Source organism: Diprion similis, chromosome 13 (genome assembly GCF_021155765.1).
Source record: "Diprion similis isolate iyDipSimi1 chromosome 13, iyDipSimi1.1, whole genome shotgun sequence".
Taxonomy (NCBI): domain Eukaryota; kingdom Metazoa; phylum Arthropoda; class Insecta; order Hymenoptera; family Diprionidae; genus Diprion; species Diprion similis.
This window is the reverse complement of record NC_060117.1, coordinates 11,452,150-11,465,390: the sequence shown is the minus strand read 5'-3', so window position 1 is coordinate 11,465,390 and position 13,241 is coordinate 11,452,150. Positions and strand designations below refer to the sequence as shown.

The 13,241-nt window shown below is 40.9% G+C and overlaps 1 protein-coding gene across 1 annotated transcript in view; it reads left to right on the top strand.

Annotated features, from left to right (window-relative positions):
- Nucleotides 1–13,241, top strand: part of LOC124413782 (peroxidase) — a 67,401-nt gene that overhangs the window by 48,384 nt on the left and 5,776 nt on the right. The window lies entirely within an intron of this gene.

Below are 13,241 nucleotides of genomic sequence, written 5' to 3'. Positions count from 1 at the left end.
AATGCATTATTTTCATAATGCATTACTGTAACTATTACCCATTACTCTGTCTATTGTGCAATGTATAAATGTACCATTACAACATATGAAATTAATGTGTAATGAAAGCGTGTTCCATTACTAATCAAAAAAGTAATGTGTAATGGATGCATTTGCCATTACAATTTAAAAAAGTAATGTGTAATGAATGAGTGCTTTATTACAAATTACAATGAAAAAAGAAGTAATTTGTAGTGGAGAATATTCCATTACAAATAGAAAAGTTAGTGTCCTCGCATTAGAACCTTGCACAATGCGGTTTCACTATTTTATTTTGCTGTATTGACCATTTGTGATCTTCCACAATGATCACAAATGATCATTAAAGTGAAAAAAAACATGCACTCTATTTAGGCATTCAATGGAACAATTTTATATCAATAACTAATAATTTTTATTAGATTGCTTATAATCATAAGTAACTGCGTGAAAAAATTGGTTCAATGTAAAATAAGATAATGTTTGGATATTGTTTCGGCAAGTCACCAGTATTCGGAATCAATCACGAACGTTTGGATAGGTTCGACCTTAGAGCATATACATATGGAGGAAGCCTTGTATACCCTTTCGTCTAAGTGGAAACTGTACCAGAGAGGGGAATATTAAGACGAGTACCTTTCTCTGTCTCGCACGCTCGCGATTGGTTGACTGACGTCAGCGCCCCGAACACTCACGCTTGTTGCACAGGGCCCCGGCGCCCTGGGTTTGTTGAACATACCTTGTAAGCTTATAAACACTGCTTATAGCAGACTTCAATACTTGATGAATGAAATCATGACAGGGAAATGTTTCTACGTGCAAACTTGAGCAAGATGTTATAGAAGGTTGTATTAGTTTTCATCGGTAAGTTTCACGTTACTCATTTTTTAGGTTATGATAGGGTTTGTATCAACAATTTTGTGTCACTCAATCATATATTTCTTAACAATTTACCGACTTGTTTCAATAGCCTGAGCCCCTAAGTGCATTTGCATGTGTAGGACATGTTCTTCGTATTACAATATCGCCGCAGTGCTTGGGGCACTCAATTACGATAGGTACGCTCTTGCTGTAGAAAGAGAGAAATACTAGTCTTACTATGTCCCTCTCTTTCGCCGGCTCGTGGACACGTTTTCCGTCGCCAAGCTTCCTCCATACTGTATATGCTCTAAGGGGTCGACTCACGTGGGTACTATCCCCACTATCTTTCCGGAAACACCACGCGAAAAAAGTTCTGTGTATACGGTGTCCGTATGCTTTAGTGTGTTTCTACGACCGTTTAGAGCAGGAAGTATTTTGCTCAAAGGTACGTTTACTAATTATTCAATGAAAAAAATTTGTGTGCATCAAGTTTTTGTTAGATTTATTATAGTATTGGTAAATGTATGAACTGAGTTTCGAAGTATTTTTCACTCCATTGTCGCAAAAATTACAATTCAAGAAAAGTTATTGGTGTCAGTATGTATTAACTTAATTCCCACGTGTCTTCGTATACACCTTATAATTTTGCAATTAACGTGACTGTAAATTTATCTTGAATTGTTGTAAAAATTACTCCAAAAAGCACTGTCATTTATCTACTGCAGCAATAGCATTTGTTTTTTCTACATGTGCATTTCCTAACTATTCAGAGTCTATCTATCAACAGGTTTCCTTTACGTTTTTCAAAATGCAAACTCGTAGCACAGAAATTAATATGAATTGAACTACACTTCATACATATCCAATTTTTTACTCAAGTTATTATTTAAAATTATACAAGCATATTACAGTCATCGAAATGGTTTATTATAATTTACATGAGCTTTCAGAAACTACTGATGTCGGATGGTAAAGATACCAGCAAAATACCGCGTAAGCGTCCGCGGGCTCTACATTCTTTGCGTTCGCGTAAACACGCGGACGCGTCAACATTGACCTGTACACCGCACAATGTCTAAAGCAATATCTCCAGTAAGCAATATATTTACGTTTCAGTGTGTATGTATACGGCTTTCCACGTCAACTCAACCACCTCCAAGCCTTTATTTTTCGTTGGACTGCGCAATTTAATCTCGAGTCGCTACCGCGACTCTAGATGACATAAAACATGACTCTGAAGTTTGCAACGTTGAGATTCAACGAAAATTTTTTGTTCTATTGATTATTTATTGAATTTTGAAAATCATGGCAATTTTTCGTGTCGATTGAGTTTTTTGGTCGAAAGAGACGATCGTTCTATTGGCCGGAGCAAATATTGAATAATAATTATGAGCTCTGCTCAAGAAATAACAGAATTTCCTTGCATTCCAACGATCGAAACTTCAGGATCATCATAAAACGCGTTTTTTTCGTGCATTTACATGACCCAATTCGATAAGTATTATGGAATATCTGTTCTCGATTTTTTTTTAACTTTCTCGCTCTCTTCTCAGCCAATTACCTCTCGAACGGCTAATCGGAGCGAAAAACTACATGGAATCTTTTTTAAGCTGTATATTTTGAGCTCTACAAAAAAAATATTTCACAATTTTTATTATTGTTCTTTGCCAAAAACCACTTCGAAATTTTGAATTTAATTTTTTTCAACTTTTCTTTTTTATTGGGAAATATATGGGACCTCAATACTGTTTTTCTTCTAAACTACCGTGGTTGTCGTCTGATTCATCCTCCTCGTGAAAGTTGAGGAATCACATAAAAAATGTGTGTTTTTTTTTCTATAGAACTGCATTTAACCTTCTGGATCTTAGAGAAAGTGTACTTCGTACAACAATGCTTCAAAGGAAACAATTACCTCTGAAAATCAAATAATATATTGAAGTCTGCCTTATCATGGTGATTTATTTCTCCAGACCCAGAAGATGAGAGTGTGGTCTCATCTTCGCAAGAAAACCAGCAGATGGCTTTCCACAGCGATGTCGTGTGAGGGGGATTTTCTCATTCAGGTAATTAAGCGTTAAATTAATTCATAAAGTTACAAAGTTCATATGCTTATTGTGCATATTATGTGTGCCTATTACTATTAACTATTATTTACCCTCCTGGCAGAAGCATCAACATCGCAGATCGTTGAAGATCTTCCGATTCATCGTTTGAGCCAAATTTCTATTGAGAACGAAGAACCTCCCGATGATCCTTTGGATGTGGAGTGCAATAAGCGACTGTGCCTGGATGGTAGATACTTTAAAGTCGTGAAAGAACAATCACAAGTGGATGGGACAATCCGTGCCAATTGCATGATTTGTCCACGAGAAAAAATCATCGCCGGCATACTTCGCAGTACTTCTAACTGGACGACGCGTCTAAGGGTTAGTATTTTAACAACAAATTATATTAATTTAACAGAATCAACAACGCAAAAATATTTCCTTCGCAGAGACGTCATCCAGAAGAATATGTCGGGTACACCCAGGATTCTTTGTCAAAAAAATTGAACGACGAACCAAAAAATAAAAAACGATGGTCATGTACGTTCTCTCAAAGTGAATTTAATTTAAGTGTCACAAATTACATTGTGGACAGCATGGCACCATTGAATACTGTTGAGAAAAAATCTTTTCGAAAAATTTTCGATGGTATGTCAACTTTATTTTACAGAGTATTTTTATAAGATTTGAGACATTACGCTAATTTTTTATTCTCTTACGTACATGTGTAGACTTCAACATAAAAAAAGATGGACTGATTTTGAAACATCTGACTCGACACTCACTGTCAAAATCAATAATTAGTCTGGCAGAACGACAGATCACTGAGCTCCGTAAGATAATCGCATCAATTGAGTACGATTGTACAACAGCAGATGCTTGGTCCGGGAAAAATCGTCGATTTGTCGGGGTAACGCTTCATTGGGTAAGTTTTTTTTTAAGAAAATCTAAGTTGAACTAAAAAATTTCGTGGATTTTCAAGACTTTTCATGGTACAACAAGAAAAATCATCGTTTTTTTTCCCCACGTCGTTTTTCATTTGCAATAAAGCAAACGAACTTAAACGTGTCGCTTACAGGCTTTTTCCATTAATTACACAATTTAATCGTTCCTTTGAATATTTTCTTATACCGTCCTAGTATCTCTTCTCACAACTATGTTTTCTTCAAGAACTAAAAATATTGAAAAAAATCATGTTCGCTATCTGTTAACAGCTACATCCATATACTTTAAATCGAAAATCCGCGGCGATTGCGTGCCGGCGCTTTCCTGGTACCCACTCGTATGAAGCTATTGCGACGTATCTAGCGGAGATTCATCTGTCCTTAAATTTAACACCCAGAAAAATTGTGGCCACCATTACCGATAATGGATCGAACTTTGTCAAGGCATTCCAGGAGTACGGTGTTGATGCTGCGGATATTATTCCAACTGGTAAGACCTTCCTGTATTGCTCATACAATGCCAACCAAAAATATTTTTGAATATGATTTTGAGTACTTTATTTGAAGGCAAAATTCTGAAAAAAATCAGTAATGTTAAAAATGATAGTAATACTGTCTTCTCATAATAACATTTGTAATTATTTTTCCAAATTTTTTAAAGTCGTAGCTATGATAGTATTCGTTCAAGGGCATGTTCTCATTTCTATACCGAAAAAAGACGATTACTAAGATTTTTTTTTAGTAAGTTTCTTATTTAAAAATACAAAACTTTTTCCATGTTATCATTGCAGTATTATATATTACGAAAACAATGATTTCCTTTAATTTTTAATCGGACAAAAACTTCAAATGAGGGTTTCTCAGGATGACATTTTTAAAAACGGTTCCAGTGATATCTCAGAAAATATAAAACTTATTGACTCAAATCCCTTACCACTCTACGTTTTACAATGCAAGTACGCTGCATTGAATGCAGTGAACTTGAAAAATGAAGTTAGCAATGAGTACGTATATTTCTAATGAATATGAGAAAAGAATATAGACTGATCTGTTATGAAAATGAATGTTTTCATTTTGTAGAAAAAGCGTCAGACAACTTTTCAGAGGAAGATTTTTCTGAAACTTTGATGACTGAGGAACCGAATCACGAAATCACGCTGGACACCGACTTTGCAGACGAATGCCAGAAGCAATTACCGCAACATTTTCGTTGCGCCAGTCATACTCTCAACCTCATTGCTACGACAGATACGAATAAAATAATCGAAACTTCGAGAGAATTAGGAGCGCGCCATAAGAATGTGATAGCGAAGTGTACATCTCTTTGGAAGAGTTTACGGTCTCCAAAAACCAATGAAGTCATGAAAGATTATTTGGGTATCGGTTTACGAAGACCAGTAATTACTCGGTGGAACAGTTTGTTCGATTGCCTTAAGCAATTGATACATTGCAAAAATAAACTTCTGCGTTGCGTAGAAACAGGTGAGGGAATTTCACTGAGAGATCCCTTTAACAGGTGTGATTTTCAATACCTAGAAGAGTATATTAAATGCACCGAGGATTCAGCGGAATCAATAGACTCTTTGCAAGGAGATATCAACTGCCACTATGGCTATCTCTTGCCAACTCTCCTTTCTCTCAGAAGGAAAATGATTTTGCTTGAGGGTAACCGCAATGTTCGAGTTTGTCAGCCCCTTGTTAAGGGAACGATTCAAGCCCTTGAAGTGAGATTTAAAAAAATGTTTGAAGTCACCAATGAAGGTGTTTCTGCAGCAATAGCATCGGTATCACATCCACAATTCAAAATTCGTTGGTTCCGATGTTTTTCATCTGAAATACAGAAACGCATATACAACGAAGTGCTCAATGCGGCTTCTATGACATCGAGTCGGGATGTTCCCGCCAATAATTGCAATTTCCTGGAACCAGCAGACGGTTTTCATTTTGGAGACGGAGAATCAATTTTTTGCGATCTGGAAACGGGCATTAGCCACGGTGCTGCTGAAATCGAATTGACGCGATATTTGCAAGACCCAGATACGCAGCTTACGATGCTCAAGAAGTATCCGATGATAAAAAAAGTATTTTTAAAATTCAACACTGCGTTGCCCTCCTCAGCTCCGGTCGAACGACTATTTAGCTACGCAACAATGATGGATTTGCCAAAATATAACCGTTTGAGTGATAGTCAGTTTGAAAGAAGAGTACTTTTGAAGGCTAATGCGTGTTGCAGTTATAACGACAGCAGCGAAAAAAAGAGACGGAGGCAGACAAGAGAAATAGAAGCGACAGAATAGGCGAAAAAATAAATACTTCTCTGGGGTGGAAAAATAAGGTGGCGTATAAGGGTCAAATTTTATGTTTTCATAAAATTTCTTCAACAAGTTCTTTGGTGAAAGAAATAACAGTAAGAATAAAATCAATAAAATTGGAAAAATCGAGAAAAACCAGAATCTTCGTCGGTCTAGATGCTTTAGAAACAAAAAAAACAGTTCATCTTCAAATATGGAGTGTGAGAGTATATTCAACCAAAGTTCAATATAATATTTCATATTGAACTTGTTTTTACACGCTGTTACTCATAATTATAAGCAATCAAATAAAAATTATAAGTTTTTCATACAAAATTTGGCTATTGAATCCCTAAATAACGTACATGTATTTTTTTACTTTAATGATCATTTGCGATCATTGTGGAAGGGTGTCACGTGACATGTAACCTGTGGAAGATCACAAATGGTCAAAAAAGCAAAATAAAATAATGAAACCGCATTGTGCAAGGTTCTAATGCGAGGACACTAATTTTTCTATTTGTAATGGAATATTCTCCACTACAAATTACTTTTTTTTTCATTGTAATTTGTAATGGAGCACTCATTCATTACACATTACTTTTTTATATTGTAATGGCAAATGCATCCATTACACATTACTTTTTTATTTGTAATGGAACACGCATTCATTACACACTACTTCCTTAATTTGTAATGAAACACGCCTTCATTACACATTAATTTTGTATTTTGTAATGGGAAAATTATCAAATCTACATTATTAAAAGTAATGAGTAGTGCATTTCTTTCAGACTGCTATTTTCACAACTCTGTTCAAGAGTCGCTGGAGCTTAGCATCGAGACCAGCAGATAGATCAGCAAACACCGCACAGCAGTAGTCGAAGACCGGGAAAATCAAGGTGATTACCAACAGTCTGCGCAGGTTCATGGAGAGCAGACGACGAGATAAAGAGAGCTGTCTGCGGGTACCATGTACACGGCTAGATATTGCGCCAACCTGAGCTGACCAGGAGAGCTTGGAATCGAGGAGAACGCTAAGATCACGCACCGTGTCAAGATAAGAGACTGGAAGGCCATTGAGGCGCACAGGAGGCAGCAGGTCAGGCTGGAGTTTGGTTATGTAAGGTCCACTACCAAGAATCATCGCATGCGTTTTTGCGACATTTAAACGGATAACCGAGGATCTGGACCATTCAAAGACAGCAGCAACGTCCTCATTGACGCAGGTGACAGCATCCGCAAACTTTGCCGGTGGGAACTTGTAATAGACCTGCAGATCGTCTGCATAAACTAGATGGTCGCAGTGTTTCAGGACCAGGGAAATGTCGTTAATGAAGATTGAAAACAATAGTGGCCCCAAAACTGAACCTTGCCGAACACCAAGACCAAGATTCTCCCAAGAGGAAAGCAGCCCATCCGGGGACGCGACGGCTTGCATCCTGCCTTGCAGGTAAGAAGCGATCCATTGTATGGCATGCTGCCAGAAATGCACATGGGAGAGCTTTCTGAGCAGAACTACATGCGGGATCATGTCAAAGGTTTGGAGAAGTCAAAGAGGACTAGTAAGGTTGAGCAGCGGTCATCGATGCCCCTTCGTACATCGTCAGTGAGTCGCAATAGAGCAGTTTGAGTGCTGTACCCGAGACGGAAGCCAGATTGCTTAGAATCGAGCAACTGACGACTTTCAATAAAAGACGAAATCTGTTCGAGAACGAGGCGCTCCGGAACCTTCGACAAGAAGCACAGGCTGGAGATGGGCCGGACTTGATCGAGAGAGGTAGGTGACTTTACCTTGCCTAGCGGCGACACACGCGCACGCTTCCAGACCTCGGGAAAGATAGCAGCAGAGAGAGACTGGTTAAAGAGAGCCAAGAGGTAGGGAAGGATGACAGGCAGTGCCAACTGAATGTACCGAAGTGACAAGTCGTCGAAACCTCGCGAGCACGGAGAAAAGTGTTTAATAGCGCGAAGAAGTGCAGCAGGAGAAATATCCTGGAAGTAAAACAACGAGTCACTGTAGGCAGGAGGCGGAAGAGTAGCAAAGAACTCGGCAACCTCCGCTGCGGACGTCGGGCTCTGGGAGATGGCCGCAAAGTGACGATTCAGATCGTCCACCGCGAAGTCACCATAATCATTGACACGGGCCGGCGCAATACCAAGGTCGCGGAGTTCCCTACAGAGAACCCGCTGCTCACGAATAGAGGAGAGCCGATCAGCAAAAAACTCGGCACGCGCTGCTGAGATACGCCTGTGCAAATCGTCCCTGGCGTCATGATAGCGTTGAAGGGCAACCTGCGTCCGGGAACGCTCATAGGCCCGATATCGGGAGTCCCTGGCTCGAGTAAGAGCGTGAAGCTCTGAAGAAATCCACGGCGGCCTGCTAGGTTTGAAGACACGGGAGACATAAGGGGCATGCCTGTCCAATGCTGCAGTGATATTTCCCTGGAGACAGGACAGCCGCTCATCGACAGACATCAGAGCTGCAAACGGTGACCAGTCACTTTCCGCGATGTCTTGCTGAAAAGAGTCGATCGAGAAGTTGGTAAACGAACGAAATCTGATTGCCTTGGAAGGAGCCGGAGGAGCCGATACCAGGATGTCCACAGAGATAAGGTCATGCCCAGCGATAAACGGTGCAGAGGACTGCTTGAAGGAATGAAGAACATTCTGGTCGCTAAGCATGCACAGATCAAGAAATGTATCGGAGGTGGGACCATGACACGTAGCCAAAAAAGGTACGAGGTACAGAGCTCGGGAAGTGTAAAACTCGCGGACATCAACCGCTTCGTATGACTGACATAACTGATTAGCGTTAAAGTCACCGAAGATGACAGAGACGGGATAGTCTACGTTAAAGCGATCAAAGTCGGCTTCAAAAACAGCAAGGTTAGTCGCTTTCGGCGGGCGGTAAACAACAGCGACAAGAAGTGGTGAAGAGCGTGGAACGCGAATTTCAGCAAGAAGGTACTCGGGGCTGCAGCTGTAAGGACCCGAAGAGACGGCAAGGATCTTAGCCTTTAGAGACTGAAGCACGTATAGCGCAACCCCGCCCCCCATCTTGCCTATCCTATCGTTGCGTAAAATAGTATATCCCGGCAGTGAGACAGAGGCATCAGAGACGTTCGCATTCAACCAAGACTCACTGACGGCAATAAGATGAGACGCACGGGATGAGAAGTGGCAACGCAGCAGGTCAATGTGACCACGGATGGAGTTGGTATTGAGATGACAGAGGCTGAGGTAGGGCGAGCCGACAGAGCCACAAGGAATGGCCTGACAACCAGAGTACCGAGGCTGATCACATGACGACTGCTGAAGATGTGCGTCAATCCGAGGCGAGACGACTGAGATCGGCTGATGAAGAAATGCGCATAACCGGCGCACCCTCTGCTTTGCGCACGAAGATGATACCTTCGTTGTGCCACACAAACCGAACACCAGCAGTTTTAGCAGCAGCTTTGGTGGCGAGTAGAAGTTTGTAAGTCGCTGGAGGTAGGGCCTCATTCAAGTTAATGGCAGTCGCCGGACCTACTGGGTGCGAAGCGAGATCAGTGGTGACTAGACGGCCCTTCGTTCTTTTCGCTGCAATAAGACGCCTAAGAACAGTTCGATCGCTTAATTTAACGACAATCGGGAGCGGAATATCCTTGCGAGCTTTGTCACGAGTGACATGAAAACGGGAACTGATAACTTCGCCATCTGCAAGAGTGGAGCCCAACGAGGCAATGACTTCGTTGACGGTGTCAAGGGTGGATTGAGAGGACGAGCAAGGAGCACCCTAGATGATGATTTCAGAAGGAGTAGATAGACGGGTATCGTGGCCGAGTACCTGATGATTAGACCGCCTATGAAGGTGAGCCTGATTGAGAACAGCAAAATCCGAGCAGAGCACACGACAGCGTTCTTCAAGTTCCGTAACCCGAATCAAACTATCATTGAGTGCAGTAAGTTCAGTCCGCTTTGCTTGCTGAGCTAGGCGCAGTGCAGAATTCTCCGCAGAAAGTATCCGATTTTCGTTTTCAAGAACAGCGATACGAGCCAGAGCGGCCACGACACGCTCCTCCAAGTCCGATAGGGGAGCAATCCGCGATGTGAGGAGCTCAAAACGCTCATCCAGACGAGCAGCCAGACTGGCAACGGACGGAGAGTTGTTATGATCCGAGGGTTGAGAACTAGGAATTGAGACCGCGGGAACCCGTGAAAACTCTTCCGTTACCACCCCAGGGCAGCAAGAAGTCATTTTGTCTCGCCGCAGCTCAGCGTCTAAACAGCCCGGGTGATATGTAGACAGGCAAGACATACATCGCTTGACTTTCGTAGCTATAAGCTTATGGCAGTGAGTACATGTAAAGGATACCGGCATGACTAAGACGGTAACGACTTGACCGACGGCACCACAAATGTAAACAGCAGAATTAGCGCAGGCTCGCAAAAGAAAATTTGGCTCAGCAGACAGGTATGTCACAGCAGATGGGCGGAGCCAGCTACGTGCGCGCGATGACTGTCGATGAGCGATCGTTGACAATCGATAAGGCGTCGATCGAGATTGTGACAGGCATACGCAGAGGAGGTAGACCAGTAGAAGCAGGAGAGGTTATGTTCATCCATCAACAGCAGGTCAGAAAGTTGAGAAGTAGCAGAAATAGGCAAGGAGCTCACCGGTAGAAAACAGTCCGTGGAGAAATTGCAATAGAGCGCATGCAAAGAGATCTGGAACCAAGACGCCCGTAGGCAGGATACAGCAGTACCAGCACAAAATATTAGGAGCAGAAGCAAGGAGCAAGTGGTAGTACTCACGTAGAGAGAGAGAAAGGGAGAGGGATTGATACTCGTTTACTCGTTTATACTCGTTTATTTAGCCTTCTCGGCTATTCGTGTTACATTGTTTACTTATTTGCTATACGTTTACACTCTTACTTATTATATCTATCTTCCTTAATATTATATTGTTGTGTTACATTTACTTATTCATGTTGATTGATTTTTTTTATATTATATTGTATTTAATTATATTATATTATATTTGACTTAGTACATTTTTACTTTAACCTTCTTATTCTTATTCTCTATCCTTTTATATATTTATATCATACATTTTATAGCATTTTATATATTTTTCCCAAAATTTTTATATTTTTATATATTGTACCTCTTTCCTTTTACCTTTTACTAATAATATATTCTTTTAATGCTTTTTTAAAACTATTTACATTTCTACTGTCCTTTACTTCTCGCGGAATATTATTATATATTTTTACACCTTTGTACATGATACTTTTTTGCGCACTCGCTGTTCTTCTCATGCTAACTCTTACATTTCTCTCCTGCCTTGTTCTCCTACCCATTTCTCCTCCAATTACCTGTATTTTATTGCGTAGTTCATTTGGCATTACGTTGTTTTCGATTTTATATATGAAAATACTCGTGTTATATTCTATTCTCTCCTCTACGGACATAAAACCTAGTGCTTCTAACATATCTCTAATTTTCGTATATCTATTTACTTGTAAGATTGTTGGCATGGCTCGGTTCTGCGATTTTTGCAGTTTTTCCAATTCCGTTTTGCCCATATTTATCATCACTGTTGAACAATATTCAAAATGTGGTGCAATTATGGTTTAGTATACCACGCAACGCGTGTACGCTGAAATATGTTTCCCTATTCTGTTCAGAAAACTCGTTTTTTTTCCCAATCTTTTTTATTACATACTCACAGTGATCTTTGAACAGTAAACGATCGTCTATCATCACGCCTAGGTACTTCATGACTGCAACCCTCTCCAATTCGATATTATCTTTCGTTGCTATTTTCAGATTTCTGCTTATATTTTTTTTGATGCTCCTTATTACCATATACTTCGTTTTTTTTGCGTTCATCTTTAATTTATTTTCTTTTAACCAGTCTTCTAGTGCGTGCAGTGCTCTTTGGAGTTTTACTTCTATCTCCTCTATACTCTCTCCACTTACGTATACCATGGTATCATCTGCAAATAGTTTTACTTTCGTCTCACTTGTTTCCACTCTCGTGATATCATTTATATATAATATAAATAATAACGGTCCCACGATTGATCCTTGTGGTACTCCATATTCCGTCATCTCTTTCGCTGATATTTTTTCGCCAATCTTAACTTTCTGGTACCTATCGTTTACATATGAGTCAAACCATCTCAACACTTTCCCATTCATACCATACCTTTCCATCTTTCTTACAAGTTTTTGTTTGTCAATCGTCTCGAACGCTCTTTTCAGATCCATGAATATAACTCCTATCATTTTTTTCTCACTAATTTTTATTTTCCATTCATCCAGTACAGACTGTATCGCCGTTTCACACGAGTGTCCTGTTCTAAATCCCGATTGTTGGTCTATTGGTATGTTGTTATCTTCTATAAATTTGTCTAGTTGTTGTTTGACTACTTGCTCTAACAGTTTTTCGTAAATAGGAAGTACATATATTGGCTAAATTCGCCCACTTTGAGCGTATTTGCAACTTTTGGGATTGGGAAAGGGAGAGGGAGAGGGAGAGGGAGAGGGAGAGGTAGAGGTAGAGGGAGAGGGAGAGGGAGAGGGAGAGGGAGAGGGAGAGGGAGAGGGAGAGGGAGAGGGAGAGGGAGAGGGAGAGGGAGAGGGAGAGGGAGAGGGAGAGGGAGAGGGAGAGGGAGAGGGAGAGGGAGAGGGAGAGGGAGAGGGAGAGGGAGAGGGAGAGGGAGAGGGAGAGGGAGAGGGAGAGGGAGAGGGAGAGGGAGAGGGAGAGGGAGAGGGAGAGGGAGAGGGAGAGGGAGAGGGAGAGGGAGAGGGAGAGGGAGAGGGAGAGGGAGAGGGAGAGGGAGAGGGAGAGGGAGAGGGAGAGGGAGAGGGAGAGCCACAAAAACTCGAAACCAATGCCTTAGCCACTACGCTACCGACTCACCTAAATACACGCCGCACGAGCGGGCTAATGAAGTATGTCAAAACTTTGACCGCTCCCCCTTTTCACCCTGCGAAGTTTCAACTAAATCGGAGAGAGACAGTGGGCAGGTTTCTCTCGTTATTTAATTTGATATGTATCTTTATAAATACTGTTGGAAGCAAGCTCT